General features: G+C 49.3%; 7 pseudogenes; all 7 read right to left on the reverse strand.

Annotated features, from left to right (window-relative positions):
- Positions 1-1794: 1794 nt before the first annotated feature.
- LOC124769546 lies at positions 1795-2005 on the reverse strand (annotated as a pseudogene).
- Positions 2006-5235: 3230 nt separating this feature from the next.
- On the reverse strand, positions 5236-5446 carry LOC124769547 (annotated as a pseudogene).
- A 3230-nt stretch (positions 5447-8676) lies between these two features.
- On the reverse strand, positions 8677-8887 carry LOC124769549 (annotated as a pseudogene).
- A 3229-nt stretch (positions 8888-12116) lies between these two features.
- Positions 12117-12327, reverse strand: LOC124769668 (annotated as a pseudogene).
- A 3231-nt stretch (positions 12328-15558) lies between these two features.
- On the reverse strand, positions 15559-15769 carry LOC124769669 (annotated as a pseudogene).
- A 3231-nt stretch (positions 15770-19000) lies between these two features.
- On the reverse strand, positions 19001-19211 carry LOC124769670 (annotated as a pseudogene).
- A 3231-nt stretch (positions 19212-22442) lies between these two features.
- LOC124769333 lies at positions 22443-22653 on the reverse strand (annotated as a pseudogene).
- Positions 22654-24698: the final 2045 nt, after the last annotated feature.

A 24698-nucleotide genomic window follows, 5' to 3' on the forward strand; every position in this document is an offset into this window, starting at 1 on the left:
TGAGATGGCTCTGCTGGTTTGTTTCGGTAGCGTATGGAGTTGTGCTACATACTATGCCCGTGATAGGATGTATGTACTAATCAGTTGGATTCGTTGATGGAGGTCGAGTCGTCGATCAGTGTGACTCATGCAAAATCCTCTGATGCGCGTGAGAATCCGCCTGCACGTGAGTGTTAACATGCGCTGCGGACAGTCAGTCACCTCAAGACCCAAGATACGTTGTTCCCCTACAATCCGGTTGCATGGGCGTTCGATGGTCAATGATCGTGGCCCTAGTGGCATTAGCACCATTTTGTTGGATTTTAACATGGCACCGGATGCTCGTTCATAAACGTGGAGGACTCGGCGAACCGAATCGATGTCATTGGCGTTTGCTACAAACACACCTACACCATCCGCGTATGCCGCACTGCGGAAGGTGACGCCTGGGAAAGGAACACCATCGACCATCCGTCCGATGTCACGCAGCATGGGGTCCAGCGCCAAAGCGATAAAATACATTGACAAGGGACAGCCTTGTCGAACTGATCGTCTGATGGGAATTGGTCGTGATCTGCAGCCGTTCACAATGATTCTGGAATTTGCTCCATCCAAGAAGTGCCGGATGACTCTTATGAAGTGCTCCCCGAAACCCTTCCGCGACATAACGGCCAGCAGGTAAGGATGGGAGAAGGCACCGGCGAAATCTAGAGATCAATTGAAGCCGGGGTTCGAGCGTCGGCGGTGGGTGAGTAAGACAGCATCACGGTATATAGAAGCAGCGGTGAAGGTGGTTCGATTCGAAACGCCAGTGTACCTTATTCATTACCTGTTTAAGATGTGAAGCCACACTTCGTGCCACCAACTTATAATCAGTGTTAAGAACACGTCCTTAGCCCGACAGTGACCTGTGACCTTTGGATTAAGGACAATACGTACAGCTAGAAAATCGGCGGGTAGCTCGCAACCAGCAAACATCTCCTCGCACGTTTTGCAGAAGCGGTCTCCTAACAGGCCGGAAAATCCTAGCACTTCGATTAGTGCTGGAATGGCGCAATCGAAGGGCGGTATCCTTGCGGAGTACCGCCAGAGATGAAAAACCGCAGTGTCAGGGCCTAAATGCTTGCAGCGTGTGCGCTCCACATGTGAGAGTGACACACGGTGGTGCGGGCCGATATGGCAACAGGCGACCGTCGAAAACATCGCAAAGGCAAGTGCCGGAAGGAACGACCAAATACGAGATCACTCGTCAACATCCCAGTACTACCCTCCATGTCGAGGAGTAAACTGCGACTCCCATTTGAACGCCGCTAGCTGCCAGGGCAGTGGAGAAGCCGTGAGGCCGCCCCACAGCAGCGTCAGGCCGGTGCGAGCTATACTGGCGCGAGCTACACCTAGCCGAGTGCTTACATCGTCCACCGCCTACTGCATATGTGTGTGTGCGTGTGTACACACGTATTCAGCGTGCGTGCGGCGGCGACGACGACGACGTTCGCGAGGAGCTAAGGATATAACTCCAAAAAATGTAATTAAAATTATCTGTGCCCGGACCATAAGAGACGCTAACGAGGCATCCGAAGGCACTGTCCTGTGCCCCCATAAATTACCAGCCTAGCGTAATGCGGCTGCAAGTGCCGTCCGGCTAAACGCAAAAAAAAAAAAAATTCTTAAGATAATCTTAAATTAATGAAAAGAAATCGTGGTGTGTAAGCAACTAACTACTAGGCACATCAACAACTACGACAAGTTTTGCTACCAGCGGAATATCTGATCACTGCAGAAAGTTAACCCATTTCAGGCTGTGTTTTAATTAATTTTAGGTGGGCCGATCCCGGCGGTACTTCAATGCCGGGCCAACCCGCGACAGAGGTGGAGCAAGCCCCTAGCACTCCGTCATAAGCCAAAAATGAGTGTAATATTCTGGTCGTGTGATGCAGGATGTATCAGATATTAAGCTGATAAGACAAATACTACACTTTTTTCCCTCCTACCTCCCCTATAGACCTACCTTTTCCTCTCCAAAAATGCCGCCATCCTCTAGTGTCGACGCAGCACGTAAAGCAGGGTGTTGTTAGTAGCAAGACTTATTGCCATAAACCGAAAATAAAAGCGGAGGCATACTCTGCTATGCCTTGGGGGCGACGACACACTACTCAGAAACACACCTCCCTCTCCAGGTGTGAAGCAAGTGATGATGTTAAAAACTAAATAGAAAGAAATAAATAAAGACAGAAATGAAGGCAAAATAAAAAAAAACAGCGACGGCAGCACACTCAAACGAAACTGGCGAGATAATCCCATCGCCCATAGAATTAACGAAGTAATAATCCTCTAAGATAGATTATGTGTTTTCCAATTTTCCAATAATTTTTCATACAAGGTTCACACAATTTCCGTGTTACCAATTTCCATATTATCAGTATCATAGAACAGTCTACTCTAGTGATGCCCTGAAGGCCAATACCAAATCTGGGGTATGGGTAAGTCAAGGGTAGTTTGAAAGTCTGAGTGACAAAGATCCAGGGGTACACTCAGGCAATTCTTATACGAGGTGCCTTAGTCAGCCCGGAACACCTTTTGATAACCATGAACCATTGCAACTTTAAGAAATCTTGCAAAAGTAATGGTATATTTCCGGTCAGATTCCGCCAGGCGATGCTGGCTCCAAAGGTAGTCCATGAAAGAGACAGCATCGGTGAGGCAAAGGTCATAGATCGTGAAAATGGTGTGGCCCAAGAGCCACACCATTGCGTTACGTCGTGTTCGTTGGTTGGTCTGAATATCAGGGGTAAGGAACCAGTCGATTGACACATAGTCCAGTGTAGTCCCACCGATCAGCGCTAATAGCACACGTGCAAGGTCCCACACTTCTGTGACGTGAGGGCATAAGAGACGATGCTCTCTGGTGTCTACGTCACCACATCGGCCGCAAGCAGCCGAGGGCCATAGGCGGATGGCCGCCAGGCGGTGATTAGTGGGTATTAAATTGTTTACAACGCGATACCATAGCGCTGAAACTTCTGTGGGAAGGGCTGGGTGGTTGATATTAGCCCAAGCTTGGTGCCAGATGACCGACGGTCGTCTGTCCTCCAATTTATGTGGTGTGGGCTGGCCTCGAAGCGCCTAGTAAAGGCGCTTCGATGTGCGTGCCTTGTCGGTGGCCACTGTTAGGACGTAACTTTGATTGAGGTAATAGTCCTTGACTGTCGTCATCCGGAATGGAATATGTGTCAAACATACTGGTGCACGCGCCGATTGTGGGCGATAACGGTCGAAAAGCACCGCTGTTGTACCACCTGGGTCAATCTCACGCAAAGTGGCGATACTTTGAATCAGGATTGCCGCACATTTGCGGGGAAAGTCAATGAGTCCAAGGCCACTATCGACCTTTGGCAGTGTACAATTCTGCGCATCAACTTTGAATAGTGCATGCCGCCACAATAGGCAATATACTGTTTGTGAGATGGCTCTGCTGGTTTGTTTCGGTAGCGTATGGAGTTGTGCTACATACTATGCCCGTGATAGGATGTATGTACTAATCAGTTGGATTCGTTGATGGAGGTCGAGTCGTCGATCAGTGTGACTCATGCAAAATCCTCTGATGCGCGTGAGAATCCGCCTGCACGTGAGTGTTAACATGCGCTGCGGACAGTCAGTCACCTCAAGACCCAAGATACGTTGTTCCCCTACAATCCGGTTGCATGGGCGTTCGATGGTCAATGATCGTGGCCCTAGTGGCATTAGCACCATTTTGTTGGATTTTAACATGGCACCGGATGCTCGTTCATAAACGTGGAGGACTCGGCGAACCGAATCGATGTCATTGGCGTTTGCTACAAACACACCTACACCATCCGCGTATGCCGCACTGCGGAAGGTGACGCCTGGGAAAGGAACACCATCGACCATCCGTCCGATGTCACGCAGCATGGGGTCCAGCGCCAAAGCGATAAAATACACTGACAAGGGACAGCCTTGTCGAACTGATCGTCTGATGGGAATTGGTCGTGATCTGCAGCCGTTCACAATGATTCTGGAATTTGCTCCATCCAAGAAGTGCCGGATGACTCTTATGAAGTGCTCCCCGAAACCCTTCCGCGACATAACGGCCAGCAGGTAAGGATGGGAGAAGGCACCGGCGAAATCTAGAGATCAATTGAAGCCGGGGTTCGAGCGTCGGCGGTGGGTGAGTAAGACAGCATCACGGTATATAGAAGCAGCGGTGAAGGTGGTTCGATTCGAAACGCCAGTGTACCTTATTCATTACCTGTTTAAGATGTGAAGCCACACTTCGTGCCACCAACTTATAATCAGTGTTAAGAACACGTCCTTAGCCCGACAGTGACCTGTGACCTTTGGACTAAGGACAATACGTACAGCTAGAAAATCGGCGGGTAGCTCGCAACCAGCAAACATCTCCTCGCACGTTTTGCAGAAGCGGTCTCCTAACAGGCCGGAAAATCCTAGCACTTCGATTAGTGCTGGAATGGCGCAATCGAAGGGCGGTATCCTTGCGGAGTACCGCCAGAGATGAAAAACCGCAGTGTCAGGGCCTAAATGCTTGCAGCGTGTGCGCTCCACATGTGAGAGTGACACACGGTGGTGCGGGCCGATATGGCAACAGGCGACCGTCGAAAACATCGCAAAGGCAAGTGCCGGAAGGAACGACCAAATACGAGATCACTCGTCAACATCCCAGTACTACCCTCCATGTCGAGGAGTAAACTGCGACTCCCATTTGAACGCCGCTAGCTGCCAGGGCAGTGGAGAAGCCGTGAGGCCGCCCCACAGCAGCGTCAGGCCGGTGCGAGCTATACTGGCGCGACCTACACCTAGCCGAGTGCTTACATCGTCCACCGCCTACTGCATATGTGTGTGTGCGTGTGTACACACGTATTCAGCGTGCGTGCGGCGGCGACGACGACGACGTTCGCGAGGAGCTAAGGATATAACTCCAAAAAATGTAATTAAAATTATCTGTGCCCGGACCATAAGAGACGCTAACGAGGCATCCGAAGGCACTGTCCTGTGCCCCCATAAATTACCAGCCTAGCGTAATGCGGCTGCAAGTGCCGTCCGGCTAAACGCAAAAAAAAAAAAAAAAATTCTTAAGATAATCTTAAATTAATGAAAAGAAATCGTGGTGTGTAAGCAACTAACTACTAGGCACATCAACAACTACGACAAGTTTTGCTACCAGCGGAATATCTGATCACTGCAGAAAGTTAACCCATTTCAGGCTGTGTTTTAATTAATTTTAGGTGGGCCGATCCCGGCGGTACTTCAATGCCGGGCCAACCCGCGACAGAGGTGGAGCAAGCCCCTAGCACTCCGTCATAAGCCAAAAATGAGTGTAATATTCTGGTCGTGTGATGCAGGATGTATCAGATATTAAGCTGATAAGACAAATACTACACTTTTTTCCCTCCTACCTCCCCTATAGACCTACCTTTTCCTCTCCAAAAATGCCGCCATCCTCTAGTGTCGACGCAGCACGTAAAGCAGGGTGTTGTTAGTAGCAAGACTTATTGCCATAAACCGAAAATAAAAGCGGAGGCATACTCTGCTATGCCTTGGGGGCGACGACACACTACTCAGAAACACACCTCCCTCTCCAGGTGTGAAGCAAGTGATGATGTTAAAAACTAAATAGAAAGAAATAAATAAAGACAGAAATGAAGGCAAAATAAAAAAAAACAGCGACGGCAGCACACTCAAACGAAACTGGCGAGATAATCCCATCGCCCATAGAATTAACGAAGTAATAATCCTCTAAGATAGATTATGTGTTTTCCAATTTTCCAATAATTTTTCATACAAGGTTCACACAATTTCCGTCTTACCAATTTCCATATTATCAGTATCATAGAACAGTCTACTCTAGCGATGCCCTGAAGGCCAATACCAAATCTGGGGTATGGGTAAGTCAAGGGTAGTTTGAAAGTCTGAGTGACAAAGATCCAGGGGTACACTCAGGCAATTCTTATACGAGGTGCCTTAGTCAGCCCGGAACACCTTTTGATAACCATGAACCATTGCAACTTTAAGAAATCTTGCAAAAGTAATGGTATATTTCCGGTCAGATTCCGCCAGGCGATGCTGGCTCCAAAGGTAGTCCATGAAAGAGACAGCATCGGTGAGGCAAAGGTCATAGATCGTGAAAATGGTGTGGCCCAAGAGCCACACCATTGCGTTACGTCGTGTTCGTTGGTTGGTCTGAATATCAGGGGTAAGGAACCAGTCGATTGACACATAGTCCAGTGTAGTCCCACCGATCAGCGCTAATAGCACACGTGCAAGGTCCCACACTTCTGTGACGTGAGGGCATAAGAGACGATGCTCTCTGGTGTCTACGTCACCACATCGGCCGCAAGCAGCCGAGGGCCATAGGCGGATGGCCGCCAGGCGGTGATTAGTGGGTATTAAATTGTTTACAACGCGATACCATAGCGCTGAAACTTCTGTGGGAAGGGCTGGGTGGTTGATATTAGCCCAAGCTTGGTGCCAGATGACCGACGGTCGTCTGTCCTCCAATTTATGTGGTGTGGGCTGGCCTCGAAGCGCCTAGTAAAGGCGCTTCGATGTGCGTGCCTTGTCGGTGGCCACTGTTAGGACGTAACTTTGATTGAGGTAATAGTCCTTGACTGTCGTCATCCGGAATGGAATATGTGTCAAACATACTGGTGCACGCGCCGATTGTGGGCGATAACGGTCGAAAAGCACCGCTGTTGTACCACCTGGGTCAATCTCACGCAAAGTGGCGATACTTTGAATCAGGATTGCCGCACATTTGCGGGGAAAGTCAATGAGTCCAAGGCCACTATCGACCTTTGGCAGTGTACAATTCTGCGCATCAACTTTGAATAGTGCATGCCGCCACAATAGGCAATATACTGTTTGTGAGATGGCTCTGCTGGTTTGTTTCGGTAGCGTATGGAGTTGTGCTACATACTATGCCCGTGATAGGATGTATGTACTAATCAGTTGGATTCGTTGATGGAGGTCGAGTCGTCGATCAGTGTGACTCATGCAAAATCCTCTGATGCGCGTGAGAATCCGCCTGCACGTGAGTGTTAACATGCGCTGCGGACAGTCAGTCACCTCAAGACCCAAGATACGTTGTTCCCCTACAATCCGGTTGCATGGGCGTTCGATGGTCAATGATCGTGGCCTAGTGGCATTAGCACCATTTTGTTGGATTTTAACATGGCACCGGATGCTCGTTCATAAACGTGGAGGACTCGGCGAACCGAATCGATGTCATTGGCGTTTGCTACAAACACACCTACACCATCCGCGTATGCCGCACTGCGGAAGGTGACGCCTGGGAAAGGAACACCATCGATTATCCGTCCGATGTCACGCAGCATGGGGTCCAGCGCCAAAGCGATAAAATACACTGACAAGGGACAGCCTTGTCGAACTGATCGTCTGATGGGAATTGGTCGTGATCTGCAGCCGTTCACAATGATTCTGGAATTTGCTCCATCCAAGAAGTGCCGGATGACTCTTATGAAGTGCTCCCCGAAACCCTTCCGCGACATAACGGCCAGCAGGTAAGGATGGGAGAAGGCACCGGCGAAATCTAGAGATCAATTGAAGCCGGGGTTCGAGCGTCGGCGGTGGGTGAGTAAGACAGCATCACGGTATATAGAAGCAGCGGTGAAGGTGGTTCGATTCGAAACGCCAGTGTACCTTATTCATTACCTGTTTAAGATGTGAAGCCACACTTCGTGCCACCAACTTATAATCAGTGTTAAGAACACGTCCTTAGCCCGACAGTGACCTGTGACCTTTGGACTAAGGACAATACGTACAGCTAGAAAATCGGCGGGTAGCTCGCAACCAGCAAACATCTCCTCGCACGTTTTGCAGAAGCGGTCTCCTAACAGGCCGGAAAATCCTAGCACTTCGATTAGTGCTGGAATGGCGCAATCGAAGGGCGGTATCCTTGCGGAGTACCGCCAGAGATGAAAAACCGCAGTGTCAGGGCCTAAATGCTTGCAGCGTGTGCGCTCCACATGTGAGAGTGACACACGGTGGTGCGGGCCGATATGGCAACAGGCGACCGTCGAAAACATCGCAAAGGCAAGTGCCGGAAGGAACGACCAAATACGAGATCACTCGTCAACATCCCAGTACTACCCTCCATGTCGAGGAGTAAACTGCGACTCCCATTTGAACGCCGCTAGCTGCCAGGGCAGTGGAGAAGCCGTGAGGCCGCCCCACAGCAGCGTCAGGCCGGTGCGAGCTATACTGGCGCGACCTACACCTAGCCGAGTGCTTACATCGTCCACCGCCTACTGCATATGTGTGTGTGCGTGTGTACACACGTATTCAGCGTGCGTGCGGCGGCGACGACGACGACGTTCGCGAGGAGCTAAGGATATAACTCCAAAAAATGTAATTAAAATTATCTGTGCCCGGACCATAAGAGACGCTAACGAGGCATCCGAAGGCACTGTCCTGTGCCCCCATAAATTACCAGCCTAGCGTAATGCGGCTGCAAGTGCCGTCCGGCTAAACGCAAAAAAAAAAAAAAAAAATTCTTAAGATAATCTTAAATTAATGAAAAGAAATCGTGGTGTGTAAGCAACTAACTACTAGGCACATCAACAACTACGACAAGTTTTGCTACCAGCGGAATATCTGATCACTGCAGAAAGTTAACCCATTTCAGGCTGTGTTTTAATTAATTTTAGGTGGGCCGATCCCGGCGGTACTTCAATGCCGGGCCAACCCGCGACAGAGGTGGAGCAAGCCCCTAGCACTCCGTCATAAGCCAAAAATGAGTGTAATATTCTGGTCGTGTGATGCAGGATGTATCAGATATTAAGCTGATAAGACAAATACTACACTTTTTTCCCTCCTACCTCCCCTATAGACCTACCTTTTCCTCTCCAAAAATGCCGCCATCCTCTAGTGTCGACGCAGCACGTAAAGCAGGGTGTTGTTAGTAGCAAGACTTATTGCCATAAACCGAAAATAAAAGCGGAGGCATACTCTGCTATGCCTTGGGGGCGACGACACACTACTCAGAAACACACCTCCCTCTCCAGGTGTGAAGCAAGTGATGATGTTAAAAACTAAATAGAAAGAAATAAATAAAGACAGAAATGAAGGCAAAATAAAAAAAAACAGCGACGGCAGCACACTCAAACGAAACTGGCGAGATAATCCCATCGCCCATAGAATTAACGAAGTAATAATCCTCTAAGATAGATTATGTGTTTTCCAATTTTCCAATAATTTTTCATACAAGGTTCACACAATTTCCGTCTTACCAATTTCCATATTATCAGTATCATAGAACAGTCTACTCTAGCGATGCCCTGAAGGCCAATACCAAATCTGGGGTATGGGTAAGTCAAGGGTAGTTTGAAAGTCTGAGTGACAAAGATCCAGGGGTACACTCAGGCAATTCTTATACGAGGTGCCTTAGTCAGCCCGGAACACCTTTTGATAACCATGAACCATTGCAACTTTAAGAAATCTTGCAAAAGTAATGGTATATTTCCGGTCAGATTCCGCCAGGCGATGCTGGCTCCAAAGGTAGTCCATGAAAGAGACAGCATCGGTGAGGCAAAGGTCATAGATCGTGAAAATGGTGTGGCCCAAGAGCCACACCATTGCGTTACGTCGTGTTCGTTGGTTGGTCTGAATATCAGGGGTAAGGAACCAGTCGATTGACACATAGTCCAGTGTAGTCCCACCGATCAGCGCTAATAGCACACGTGCAAGGTCCCACACTTCTGTGACGTGAGGGCATAAGAGACGATGCTCTCTGGTGTCTACGTCACCACATCGGCCGCAAGCAGCCGAGGGCCATAGGCGGATGGCCGCCAGGCGGTGATTAGTGGGTATTAAATTGTTTACAACGCGATACCATAGCGCTGAAACTTCTGTGGGAAGGGCTGGGTGGTTGATATTAGCCCAAGCTTGGTGCCAGATGACCGACGGTCGTCTGTCCTCCAATTTATGTGGTGTGGGCTGGCCTCGAAGCGCCTAGTAAAGGCGCTTCGATGTGCGTGCCTTGTCGGTGGCCACTGTTAGGACGTAACTTTGATTGAGGTAATAGTCCTTGACTGTCGTCATCCGGAATGGAATATGTGTCAAACATACTGGTGCACGCGCCGATTGTGGGCGATAACGGTCGAAAAGCACCGCTGTTGTACCACCTGGGTCAATCTCACGCAAAGTGGCGATACTTTGAATCAGGATTGCCGCACATTTGCGGGGAAAGTCAATGAGTCCAAGGCCACTATCGACCTTTGGCAGTGTACAATTCTGCGCATCAACTTTGAATAGTGCATGCCGCCACAATAGGCAATATACTGTTTGTGAGATGGCTCTGCTGGTTTGTTTCGGTAGCGTATGGAGTTGTGCTACATACTATGCCCGTGATAGGATGTATGTACTAATCAGTTGGATTCGTTGATGGAGGTCGAGTCGTCGATCAGTGTGACTCATGCAAAATCCTCTGATGCGCGTGAGAATCCGCCTGCACGTGAGTGTTAACATGCGCTGCGGACAGTCAGTCACCTCAAGACCCAAGATACGTTGTTCCCCTACAATCCGGTTGCATGGGCGTTCGATGGTCAATGATCGTGGCCTAGTGGCATTAGCACCATTTTGTTGGATTTTAACATGGCACCGGATGCTCGTTCATAAACGTGGAGGACTCGGCGAACCGAATCGATGTCATTGGCGTTTGCTACAAACACACCTACACCATCCGCGTATGCCGCACTGCGGAAGGTGACGCCTGGGAAAGGAACACCATCGATTATCCGTCCGATGTCACGCAGCATGGGGTCCAGCGCCAAAGCGATAAAATACACTGACAAGGGACAGCCTTGTCGAACTGATCGTCTGATGGGAATTGGTCGTGATCTGCAGCCGTTCACAATGATTCTGGAATTTGCTCCATCCAAGAAGTGCCGGATGACTCTTATGAAGTGCTCCCCGAAACCCTTCCGCGACATAACGGCCAGCAGGTAAGGATGGGAGAAGGCACCGGCGAAATCTAGAGATCAATTGAAGCCGGGGTTCGAGCGTCGGCGGTGGGTGAGTAAGACAGCATCACGGTATATAGAAGCAGCGGTGAAGGTGGTTCGATTCGAAACGCCAGTGTACCTTATTCATTACCTGTTTAAGATGTGAAGCCACACTTCGTGCCACCAACTTATAATCAGTGTTAAGAACACGTCCTTAGCCCGACAGTGACCTGTGACCTTTGGATTAAGGACAATACGTACAGCTAGAAAATCGGCGGGTAGCTCGCAACCAGCAAACATCTCCTCGCACGTTTTGCAGAAGCGGTCTCCTAACAGGCCGGAAAATCCTAGCACTTCGATTAGTGCTGGAATGGCGCAATCGAAGGGCGGTATCCTTGCGGAGTACCGCCAGAGATGAAAAACCGCAGTGTCAGGGCCTAAATGCTTGCAGCGTGTGCGCTCCACATGTGAGAGTGACACACGGTGGTGCGGGCCGATATGGCAACAGGCGACCATCGAAAACATCGCAAAGGCAAGTGCCGGAAGGAACGACCAAATACGAGATCACTCGTCAACATCCCAGTACTACCCTCCATGTCGAGGAGTAAACTGCGACTCCCATTTGAACGCCGCTAGCTGCCAGGGCAGTGGAGAAGCCGTGAGGCCGCCCCACAGCAGCGTCAGGCCGGTGCGAGCTATACTGGCGCGAGCTACACCTAGCCGAGTGCTTACATCGTCCACCGCCTACTGCATATGTGTGTGTGCGTGTGTACACACGTATTCAGCGTGCGTGCGGCGGCGACGACGACGACGTTCGCGAGGAGCTAAGGATATAACTCCAAAAAATGTAATTAAAATTATCTGTGCCCGGACCATAAGAGACGCTAACGAGGCATCCGAAGGCACTGTCCTGTGCCCCCATAAATTACCAGCCTAGCGTAATGCGGCTGCAAGTGCCGTCCGGCTAAACGCAAAAAAAAAAAAAAAAATTCTTAAGATAATCTTAAATTAATGAAAAGAAATCGTGGTGTGTAAGCAACTAACTACTGGGCACATCAACAACTACGACAAGTTTTGCTACCAGCGGAATATCTGATCACTGCAGAAAGTTAACCCATTTCAGGCTGTGTTTTAATTAATTTTAGGTGGGCCGATCCCGGCGGTACTTCAATGCCGGGCCAACCCGCGACAGAGGTGGAGCAAGCCCCTAGCACTCCGTCATAAGCCAAAAATGAGTGTAATATTCTGGTCGTGTGATGCAGGACGTATCAGATATTAAGCTGATAAGACAAATACTACACTTTTTTCCCTCCTACCTCCCCTATAGACCTACCTTTTCCTCTCCAAAAATGCCGCCATCCTCTAGTGTCGACGCAGCACGTAAAGCAGGGTGTTGTTAGTAGCAAGACTTATTGCCATAAACCGAAAATAAAAGCGGAGGCATACTCTGCTATGCCTTGGGGGCGACGACACACTACTCAGAAACACACCTCCCTCTCCAGGTGTGAAGCAAGTGATGATGTTAAAAACTAAATAGAAATAAATAAATAAAGACAGAAATGAAGGCAAAATAAAAAAAAACAGCGACGGCAGCACACTCAAACGAAACTGGCGAGATAATCCCATCGCCCATAGAATTAACGAAGTAATAATCCTCTAAGATAGATTATGTGTTTTCCAATTTTCCAATAATTTTTCATACAAGGTTCACACAATTTCCGTGTTACCAATTTCCATATTATCAGTATCATAGAACAGTCTACTCTAGTGATGCCCTGAAGGCCAATACCAAATCTGGGGTATGGGTAAGTCAAGGGTAGTTTGAAAGTCTGAGTGACAAAGATCCAGGGGTACACTCAGGCAATTCTTATACGAGTTGCCTTAGTCAGCCCGGAACACCTTTTGATAACTATGAACCATTGCAACTTTAAGAAATCTTGCAAAAGTAATGGTATATTTCCGGTCAGATTCCGCCAGGCGATGCTGGCTCCAAAGGTAGTCCATGAAAGAGACAGCATCGGTGAGGCAAAGGTCATAGATCGTGAAAATGGTGTGGCCCAAGAGCCACACCATTGCGTTACGTCGTGTTCGTTGGTTGGTCTGAATATCAGGGGTAAGGAACCAGTCGATTGACACATAGTCCAGTGTAGTCCCACCGATCAGCGCTAATAGCACACGTGCAAGGTCCCACACTTCTGTGACGTGAGGGCATAAGAGACGATGCTCTCTGGTGTCTACGTCACCACATCGGCCGCAAGCAGCCGAGGGCCATAGGCGGATGGCCGCCAGGCGGTGATTAGTGGGTATTAAATTGTTTACAACGCGATACCATAGCGCTGAAACTTCTGTGGGAAGGGCTGGGTGGTTGATATTAGCCCAAGCTTGGTGCCAGATGACCGACGGTCGTCTGTCCTCCAATTTATGTGGTGTGGGCTGGCCTCGAAGCGCCTAGTAAAGGCGCTTCGATGTGCGTGCCTTGTCGGTGGCCACTGTTAGGACGTAACTTTGATTGAGGTAATAGTCCTTGACTGTCGTCATCCGGAATGGAATATGTGTCAAACATACTGGTGCACGCGCCGATTGTGGGCGATAACGGTCGAAAAGCACCGCTGTTGTACCACCTGGGTCGATCTCACGCAAAGTGGCGATACTTTGAATCAGGATTGCCGCACATTTGCGGGGAAAGTCAATGAGTCCAAGGCCACTATCGACCTTTGGCAGTGTACAATTCTGCGCATCAACTTTGAATAGTGCATGCCGCCACAATAGGCAATATACTGTTTGTGAGATGGCTCTGCTGGTTTGTTTCGGTAGCGTATGGAGTTGTGCTACATACTATGCCCGTGATAGGATGTATGTACTAATCAGTTGGATTCGTTGATGGAGGTCGAGTCGTCGATCAGTGTGACTCATGCAAAATCCTCTGATGCGCGTGAGAATCCGCCTGCACGTGAGTGTTAACATGCGCTGCGGACAGTCAGTCACCTCAAGACCCAAGATACGTTGTTCCCCTACAATCCGGTTGCATGGGCGTTCGATGGTCAATGATCGTGGCCCTAGTGGCATTAGCACCATTTTGTTGGATTTTAACATGGCACCGGATGCTCGTTCATAAACGTGGAGGACTCGGCGAACCGAATCGATGTCATTGGCGTTTGCTACAAACACACCTACACCATCCGCGTATGCCGCACTGCGGAAGGTGACGCCTGGGAAAGGAACACCATCGACCATCCGTCCGATGTCACGCAGCATGGGGTCCAGCGCCAAAGCGATAAAATACACTGACAAGGGACAGCCTTGTCGAACTGATCGTCTGATGGGAATTGGTCGTGATCTGCAGCCGTTCACAATGATTCTGGAATTTGCTCCATCCAAGAAGTGCCGGATGACTCTTATGAAGTGCTCCCCGAAACCCTTCCGCGACATAACGGCCAGCAGGTAAGGATGGGAGAAGGCACCGGCGAAATCTAGAGATCAATTGAAGCCGGGGTTCGAGCGTCGGCGGTGGGTGAGTAAGACAGCATCACGGTATATAGAAGCAGCGGTGAAGGTGGTTCGATTCGAAACGCCAGTGTACCTTATTCATTACCTGTTTAAGATGTGAAGCCACACTTCGTGCCACCAACTTATAATCAGTGTTAAGAACACGTCCTTAGCCCGACAGTGACCTGTGACCTTTGGATTAAGGACAATACGTACAGCTAGAAAATCGGCGGGTAGCTCGCAACCAGCAAACATCTCCTCGCACGTTTTGCAGAAGCGGTCTCCTAACAGGCCGGAAAATCCTAGCACTTCGATTAGTGCTGGAATGGCGCAATCGAAGGGCGGTATCCTTGCGGAGTACCGCCAGAGATGAAAAACCGCAGTGTCAGGGCCTAAATGCTTGCAGCGTGTGCGCTCCACATGTGAGAGTGACACACGGTGGTGCGGGCCGATATGGCAACAGGCGACCGTCGAAAACATCGCAAAGGCAAGTGCCGGAAGGAACGACCAAATACGAGATCACTCGTCAACATCCCAGTACTACCCTCCATGTCGAGGAGTAAACTGCGACTCCCATTTGAACGCCGCTAGCTGCCAGGGCAGTGGAGAAGCCGTGAGGCCGCCCCACAGCAGCGTCAGGCCGGTGCGAGCTATACTGGCGCGAGCTACACCTAGCCGAGTGCTTACATCGTCCACCGCCTACTGCATATGTGTGTGTGCGTGTGTACACACGTATTCAGCGTGCGTGCGGCGGCGACGACGACGACGTTCGCGAGGAGCTAAGGATATAACTCCAAAAAATGTAATTAAAATTATCTGTGCCCGGACCATAAGAGACGCTAACGAGGCATCCGAAGGCACTGTCCTGTGCCCCCATAAATTACCAGCCTAGCGTAATGCGGCTGCAAGTGCCGTCCGGCTAAACGCAAAAAAAAAAAAAAAAAATTCTTAAGATAATCTTAAATTAATGAAAAGAAATCGTGGTGTGTAAGCAACTAACTACTGGGCACATCAACAACTACGACAAGTTTTGCTACCAGCGGAATATCTGATCACTGCAGAAAGTTAACCCATTTCAGGCTGTGTTTTAATTAATTTTAGGTGGGCCGATCCCGGCGGTACTTCAATGCCGGGCCAACCCGCGACAGAGGTGGAGCAAGCCCCTAGCACTCCGTCATAAGCCAAAAATGAGTGTAATATTCTGGTCGTGTGATGCAGGACGTATCAGATATTAAGCTGATAAGACAAATACTACACTTTTTTCCCTCCTACCTCCCCTATAGACCTACCTTTTCCTCTCCAAAAATGCCGCCATCCTCTAGTGTCGACGCAGCACGTAAAGCAGGGTGTTGTTAGTAGCAAGACTTATTGCCATAAACCGAAAATAAAAGCGGAGGCATACTCTGCTATGCCTTGGGGGCGACGACACACTACTCAGAAACACACCTCCCTCTCCAGGTGTGAAGCAAGTGATGATGTTAAAAACTAAATAGAAAGAAATAAATAAAGACAGAAATGAAGGCAAAATAAAAAAAAACAGCGACGGCAGCACACTCAAACGAAACTGGCGAGATAATCCCATCGCCCATAGAATTAACGAAGTAATAATCCTCTAAGATAGATTATGTGTTTTCCAATTTTCCAATAATTTTTCATACAAGGTTCACACAATTTCCGTGTTACCAATTTCCATATTATCAGTATCATAGAACAGTCTACTCTAGTGATGCCCTGAAGGCCAATACCAAATCTGGGGTATGGGTAAGTCAAGGGTAGTTTGAAAGTCTGAGTGACAAAGATCCAGGGGTACACTCAGGCAATTCTTACACGAGGTGCCTTAGTCAGCCCGGAACACCTTTTGATAACCATGAACCATTGCAACTTTAAGAAATCTTGCAAAAGTAATGGTATATTTCCGGTCAGATTCCGCCAGGCGATGCTGGCTCCAAAGGTAGTCCATGAAAGAGACAGCATCGGTGAGGCAAAGGTCATAGATCGTGAAAATGGTGTGGCCCAAGAGCCACACCATTGCGTTACGTCGTGTTCGTTGGTTGGTCTGAATATCAGGGGTAAGGAACCAGTCGATTGACACATAGTCCAGTGTAGTCCCACCGATCAGCGCTAATAGCACACGTGCAAGGTCCCACACTTCTGTGACGTGAGGGCATAAGAGACGATGCTCTCTGGTGTCTACGTCACCACATCGGCCGCAAGCAGCCGAGGGCCATAGGCGGATGGCCGCCAGGCGGTGATTAGTGGGTATTAAATTGTTTACAACGCGATACCATAGCGCTGAAACTTCTGTGGGAAGGGCTGGGTGGTTGATATTAGCCCAAGCTTGGTGCCAGATGACCGACGGTCGTCTGTCCTCCAATTTATATGGTGTGGGCTGGCCTCGAAGCGCCTAGTAAAGGCGCTTCGATGTGCGTGCCTTGTCGGTGGCCACTGTTAGGACGTAACTTTGATTGAGGTAATAGTCCTTGACTGTCGTCATCCGGAATGGAATATGTGTCAAACATACTGGTGCACGCGCCGATTGTGGGCGATAACGGTCGAAAAGCACCGCTGTTGTACCACCTGGGTCGATCTCACGCAAAGTGGCGATACTTTGAATCAGGATTGCCGCACATTTGCGGGGAAAGTCAATGAGTCCAAGGCCACTATCGACCTTTGGCAGTGTACAATTCTGCGCATCAACTTTGAATAGTGCATGCCGCCACAATAGGCAATATACTGTTTGTGAGATGGCTCTGCTGGTTTGTTTCGGTAGCGTATGGAGTTGTGCTACATACTATGCCCGTGATAGGATGTATGTACTAATCAGTTGGATTCGTTGATGGAGGTCGAGTCGTCGATCAGTGTGACTCATGCAAAATCCTCTGATGCGCGTGAGAATCCGCCTGCACGTGAGTGTTAACATGCGCTGCGGACAGTCAGTCACCTCAAGACCCAAGATACGTTGTTCCCCTACAATCCGGTTGCATGGGCGTTCGATGGTCAATGATCGTGGCCCTAGTGGCATTAGCACCATTTTGTTGGATTTTAACATGGCACCGGATGCTCGTTCATAAACGTGGAGGACTCGGCGAACCGAATCGATGTCATTGGCGTTTGCTACAAACACACCTACACCATCCGCGTATGCCGCACTGCGGAAGGTGACGCCTGGGAAAGGAACACCATCGACCATCCGTCCGATGTCACGCAGCATGGGGTCCAGCGCCAAAGCGATAAAATACACTGACAAGGGACAGCCTTGTCGAACTGATCGTCTGATGGGAATTGGTCGTGATCTGCAGCCGTTCACAATGATTCTGGAATTTGCTCCATCCAAGAAGTGCCGGATGACTCTTATGAAGTGCTCCCCGAAACCCTTCCGCGACATAACGGCCAGCAGGTAAGGATGGGAGAAGGCACCGGCGAAATCTAGAGATCAATTGAAGCCGGGGTTCGAGCGTCGGCGGTGGGTGAGTAAGACAGCATCACGGTATATAGAAGCAGCGGTGAAGGTGGTTCGATTCGAAACGCCAGTGTACCTTATTCATTACCTGTTTAAGATGTGAAGCCACACTTCGTGCCACCAACTTATAATCAGTGTTAAGAACACGTCCTTAGCCCGACAGTGACCTGTGACCTTTGGACTAAGGACAATACGTACAGCTAGAAAATCGGCGGGTAGCTCGCAACCAGCAAACATCTCCTCGCACGTTTTGCAGAAGCGGTCTCCTAACAGGCCGGAAAATCCTAGCACTTCGATTAGTGCTGGAATGGCGCAATCGAAGGGCGGTATCCTTGCGGAGTACCGCCAGAGATGAAAAACCGCAGTGTCAGGGCCTAAATGCTTGCAGCGTGTGCGCTCCACATGTGAGAGTGACACACGGTGGTGCGGGCCGATATGGCAACAGGCGACCGTCGAAAACATCGCAAAGGCAAGTGCCGGAAGGAACGACCAAATACGAGATCACTCGTCAACATCCCAGTACTACCCTCCATGTCGAGGAGTAAACTGCGACTCCCATTTGAACGCCGCTAGCTGCCAGGGCAGTGGAGAAGCCGTGAGGCCGCCCCACAGCAGCGTCAGGCCGGTGCGAGCTATACTGGCGCGAGCTACACCTAGCCGAGTGCTTACATCGTCCACCGCCTACTGCATATGTGTGTGTGCGTGTGTACACACGTATTCAGCGTGCGTGCGGCGGCGACGACGACGACGTTCGCGAGGAGCTAAGGATATAACTCCAAAAAATGTAATTAAAATTATCTGTGCCCGGACCATAAGAGACGCTAACGAGGCATCCGAAGGCACTGTCCTGTGCCCCCATAAATTACCAGCCTAGCGTAATGCGGCTGCAAGTGCCGTCCGGCTAAACGCAAAAAAAAAAAAAAAAAATTCTTAAGATAATCTTAAATTAATGAAAAGAAATCGTGGTGTGTAAGCAACTAACTACTGGGCACATCAACAACTACGACAAGTTTTGCTACCAGCGGAATATCTGATCACTGCAGAAAGTTAACCCATTTCAGGCTGTGTTTTAATTAATTTTAGGTGGGCCGATCCCGGCGGTACTTCAATGCCGGGCCAACCCGCGACAGAGGTGGAGCAAGCCCCTAGCACTCCGTCATAAGCCAAAAATGAGTGTAATATTCTGGTCGTGTGATGCAGGACGTATCAGATATTAAGCTGATAAGACAAATACTACACTTTTTTCCCTCCTACCTCCCCTATAGACCTACCTTTTCCTCTCCAAAAATGCCGCCATCCTCTAGTGTCGACGCAGCACGTAAAGCAGGGTGTTGTTAGTAGCAAGACTTATTGCCATAAACCGAAAATAAAAGCGGAGGCATACTCTGCTATGCCTTGGGGGCGACGACACACTACTCAGAAACACACCTCCCTCTCCAGGTGTGAAGCAAGTGATGATGTTAAAAACTAAATAGAAAGAAATAAATAAAGACAGAAATGAAGGCAAAATAAAAAAAAACAGCGACGGCAGCACACTCAAACGAAACTGGCGAGATAATCCCATCGCCCATAGAATTAACGAAGTAATAATCCTCTAAGATAGATTATGTGTTTTCCAATTTTCCAATAATTTTTCATACAAGGTTCACACAATTTCCGTGTTACCAATTTCCATATTATCAGTATCATAGAACAGTCTACTCTAGTGATGCCCTGAAGGCCAATACCAAATCTGGGGTATGGGTAAGTCAAGGGTAGTTTGAAAGTCTGAGTGACAAAGATCCAGGGGTACACTCAGGCAATTCTTACACGAGGTGCCTTAGTCAGCCCGGAACACCTTTTGATAACCATGAACCATTGCAACTTTAAGAAATCTTGCAAAAGTAATGGTATATTTCCGGTCAGATTCCGCCAGGCGATGCTGGCTCCAAAGGTAGTCCATGAAAGAGACAGCATCGGTGAGGCAAAGGTCATAGATCGTGAAAATGGTGTGGCCCAAGAGCCACACCATTGCGTTACGTCGTGTTCGTTGGTTGGTCTGAATATCAGGGGTAAGGAACCAGTCGATTGACACATAGTCCAGTGTAGTCCCACCGATCAGCGCTAATAGCACACGTGCAAGGTCCCACACTTCTGTGACGTGAGGGCATAAGAGACGATGCTCTCTGGTGTCTACGTCACCACATCGGCCGCAAGCAGCCGAGGGCCATAGGCGGATGGCCGCCAGGCGGTGATTAGTGGGTATTAAATTGTTTACAACGCGATACCATAGCGCTGAAACTTCTGTGGGAAGGGCTGGGTGGTTGATATTAGCCCAAGCTTGGTGCCAGATGACCGACGGTCGTCTGTCCTCCAATTTATATGGTGTGGGCTGGCCTCGAAGCGCCTAGTAAAGGCGCTTCGATGTGCGTGCCTTGTCGGTGGCCACTGTTAGGACGTAACTTTGATTGAGGTAATAGTCCTTGACTGTCGTCATCCGGAATGGAATATGTGTCAAACATACTGGTGCACGCGCCGATTGTGGGCGATAACGGTCGAAAAGCACCGCTGTTGTACCACCTGGGTCGATCTCACGCAAAGTGGCGATACTTTGAATCAGGATTGCCGCACATTTGCGGGGAAAGTCAATGAGTCCAAGGCCACTATCGACCTTTGGCAGTGTACAATTCTGCGCATCAACTTTGAATAGTGCATGCCGCCACAATAGGCAATATACTGTTTGTGAGATGGCTCTGCTGGTTTGTTTCGGTAGCGTATGGAGTTGTGCTACATACTATGCCCGTGATAGGATGTATGTACTAATCAGTTGGATTCGTTGATGGAGGTCGAGTCGTCGATCAGTGTGACTCATGCAAAATCCTCTGATGCGCGTGAGAATCCGCCTGCACGTGAGTGTTAACATGCGCTGCGGACAGTCAGTCACCTCAAGACCCAAGATACGTTGTTCCCCTACAATCCGGTTGCATGGGCGTTCGATGGTCAATGATCGTGGCCCTAGTGGCATTAGCACCATTTTGTTGGATTTTAACATGGCACCGGATGCTCGTTCATAAACGTGGAGGACTCGGCGAACCGAATCGATGTCATTGGCGTTTGCTACAAACACACCTACACCATCCGCGTATGCCGCACTGCGGAAGGTGACGCCTGGGAAAGGAACACCATCGACCATCCGTCCGATGTCACGCAGCATGGGGTCCAGCGCCAAAGCGATAAAATACACTGACAAGGGACAGCCTTGTCGAACTGATCGTCTGATGGGAATTGGTCGTGATCTGCAGCCGTTCACAATGATTCTGGAATTTGCTCCATCCAAGAAGTGCCGGATGACTCTTATGAAGTGCTCCCCGAAACCCTTCCGCGACATAACGGCCAGCAGGTAAGGATGGGAGAAGGCACCGGCGAAATCTAGAGATCAATTGAAGCCGGGGTTCGAGCGTCGGCGGTGGGTGAGTAAGACAGCATCACGGTATATAGAAGCAGCGGTGAAGGTGGTTCGATTCGAAACGCCAGTGTACCTTATTCATTACCTGTTTAAGATGTGAAGCCACACTTCGTGCCACCAACTTATAATCAGTGTTAAGAACACGTCCTTAGCCCGACAGTGACCTGTGACCTTTGGACTAAGGACAATACGTACAGCTAGAAAATCGGCGGGTAGCTCGCAACCAGCAAACATCTCCTCGCACGTTTTGCAGAAGCGGTCTCCTAACAGGCCGGAAAATCCTAGCACTTCGATTAGTGCTGGAATGGCGCAATCGAAGGGCGGTATCCTTGCGGAGTACCGCCAGAGATGAAAAACCGCAGTGTCAGGGCCTAAATGCTTGCAGCGTGTGCGCTCCACATGTGAGAGTGACACACGGTGGTGCGGGCCGATATGGCAACAGGCGACCGTCGAAAACATCGCAAAGGCAAGTGCCGGAAGGAACGACCAAATACGAGATCACTCGTCAACATCCCAGTACTACCCTCCATGTCGAGGAGTAAACTGCGACTCCCATTTGAACGCCGCTAGCTGCCAGGGCAGTGGAGAAGCCGTGAGGCCGCCCCACAGCAGCGTCAGGCCGGTGCGAGCTATACTGGCGCGAGCTACACCTAGCCGAGTGCTTACATCGTCCACCGCCTACTGCATATGTGTGTGTGCGTGTGTACACACGTATTCAGCGTGCGTGCGGCGGCGACGACGACGACGTTCGCGAGGAGCTAAGGATATAACTCCAAAAAATGTAATTAAAATTATCTGTGCCCGGACCATAAGAGACGCTAACGAGGCATCCGAAGGCACTGTCCTGTGCCCCCATAAATTACCAGCCTAGCGTAATGCGGCTGCAAGTGCCGTCCGGCTAAACGCAAAAAAAAAAAAAAAAAATTCTTAAGATAATCTTAAATTAATGAAAAGAAATCGTGGTGTGTAAGCAACTAACTACTGGGCACATCAACAACTACGACAAGTTTTGCTACCAGCGGAATATCTGATCACTGCAGAAAGTTAACCCATTTCAGGCTGTGTTTTAATTAATTTTAGGTGGGCCGATCCCGGCGGTACTTCAATGCCGGGCCAACCCGCGACAGAGGTGGAGCAAGCCCCTAGCACTCCGTCATAAGCCAAAAATGAGTGTAATATTCTGGTCGTGTGATGCAGGACGTATCAGATATTAAGCTGATAAGACAAATACTACACTTTTTTCCCTCCTACCTCCCCTATAGACCTACCTTTTCCTCTCCAAAAATGCCGCCATCCTCTAGTGTCGACGCAGCACGTAAAGCAGGGTGTTGTTAGTAGCAAGACTTATTGCCATAAACCGAAAATAAAAGCGGAGGCATACTCTGCTATGCCTTGGGGGCGACGACACACTACTCAGAAACACACCTCCCTCTCCAGGTGTGAAGCAAGTGATGATGTTAAAAACTAAATAGAAAGAAATAAATAAAGACAGAAATGAAGGCAAAATAAAAAAAAACAGCGACGGCAGCACACTCAAACGAAACTGGCGAGATAATCCCATCGCCCATAGAATTAACGAAGTAATAATCCTCTAAGATAGATTATGTGTTTTCCAATTTTCCAATAATTTTTCATACAAGGTTCACACAATTTCCGTGTTACCAATTTCCATATTATCAGTATCATAGAACAGTCTACTCTAGTGATGCCCTGAAGGCCAATACCAAATCTGGGGTATGGGTAAGTCAAGGGTAGTTTGAAAGTCTGAGTGACAAAGATCCAGGGGTACACTCAGGCAATTCTTACACGAGGTGCCTTAGTCAGCCCGGAACACCTTTTGATAACCATGAACCATTGCAACTTTAAGAAATCTTGCAAAAGTAATGGTATATTTCCGGTCAGATTCCGCCAGGCGATGCTGGCTCCAAAGGTAGTCCATGAAAGAGACAGCATCGGTGAGGCAAAGGTCATAGATCGTGAAAATGGTGTGGCCCAAGAGCCACACCATTGCGTTACGTCGTGTTCGTTGGTTGGTCTGAATATCAGGGGTAAGGAACCAGTCGATTGACACATAGTCCAGTGTAGTCCCACCGATCAGCGCTAATAGCACACGTGCAAGGTCCCACACTTCTGTGACGTGAGGGCATAAGAGACGATGCTCTCTGGTGTCTACGTCACCACATCGGCCGCAAGCAGCCGAGGGCCATAGGCGGATGGCCGCCAGGCGGTGATTAGTGGGTATTAAATTGTTTACAACGCGATACCATAGCGCTGAAACTTCTGTGGGAAGGGCTGGGTGGTTGATATTAGCCCAAGCTTGGTGCCAGATGACCGACGGTCGTCTGTCCTCCAATTTATATGGTGTGGGCTGGCCTCGAAGCGCCTAGTAAAGGCGCTTCGATGTGCGTGCCTTGTCGGTGGCCACTGTTAGGACGTAACTTTGATTGAGGTAATAGTCCTTGACTGTCGTCATCCGGAATGGAATATGTGTCAAACATACTGGTGCACGCGCCGATTGTGGGCGATAACGGTCGAAAAGCACCGCTGTTGTACCACCTGGGTCGATCTCACGCAAAGTGGCGATACTTTGAATCAGGATTGCCGCACATTTGCGGGGAAAGTCAATGAGTCCAAGGCCACTATCGACCTTTGGCAGTGTACAATTCTGCGCATCAACTTTGAATAGTGCATGCCGCCACAATAGGCAATATACTGTTTGTGAGATGGCTCTGCTGGTTTGTTTCGGTAGCGTATGGAGTTGTGCTACATACTATGCCCGTGATAGGATGTATGTACTAATCAGTTGGATTCGTTGATGGAGGTCGAGTCGTCGATCAGTGTGACTCATGCAAAATCCTCTGATGCGCGTGAGAATCCGCCTGCACGTGAGTGTTAACATGCGCTGCGGACAGTCAGTCACCTCAAGACCCAAGATACGTTGTTCCCCTACAATCCGGTTGCATGGGCGTTCGATGGTCAATGATCGTGGCCCTAGTGGCATTAGCACCATTTTGTTGGATTTTAACATGGCACCGGATGCTCGTTCATAAACGTGGAGGACTCGGCGAACCGAATCGATGTCATTGGCGTTTGCTACAAACACACCTACACCATCCGCGTATGCCGCACTGCGGAAGGTGACGCCTGGGAAAGGAACACCATCGACCATCCGTCCGATGTCACGCAGCATGGGGTCCAGCGCCAAAGCGATAAAATACACTGACAAGGGACAGCCTTGTCGAACTGATCGTCTGATGGGAATTGGTCGTGATCTGCAGCCGTTCACAATGATTCTGGAATTTGCTCCATCCAAGAAGTGCCGGATGACTCT

Source organism: Schistocerca piceifrons, unplaced genomic scaffold (assembly GCF_021461385.2).
Source record: "Schistocerca piceifrons isolate TAMUIC-IGC-003096 unplaced genomic scaffold, iqSchPice1.1 HiC_scaffold_701, whole genome shotgun sequence".
In the NCBI taxonomy this organism is placed as follows: Eukaryota; Metazoa; Arthropoda; class Insecta; order Orthoptera; family Acrididae; genus Schistocerca; species Schistocerca piceifrons.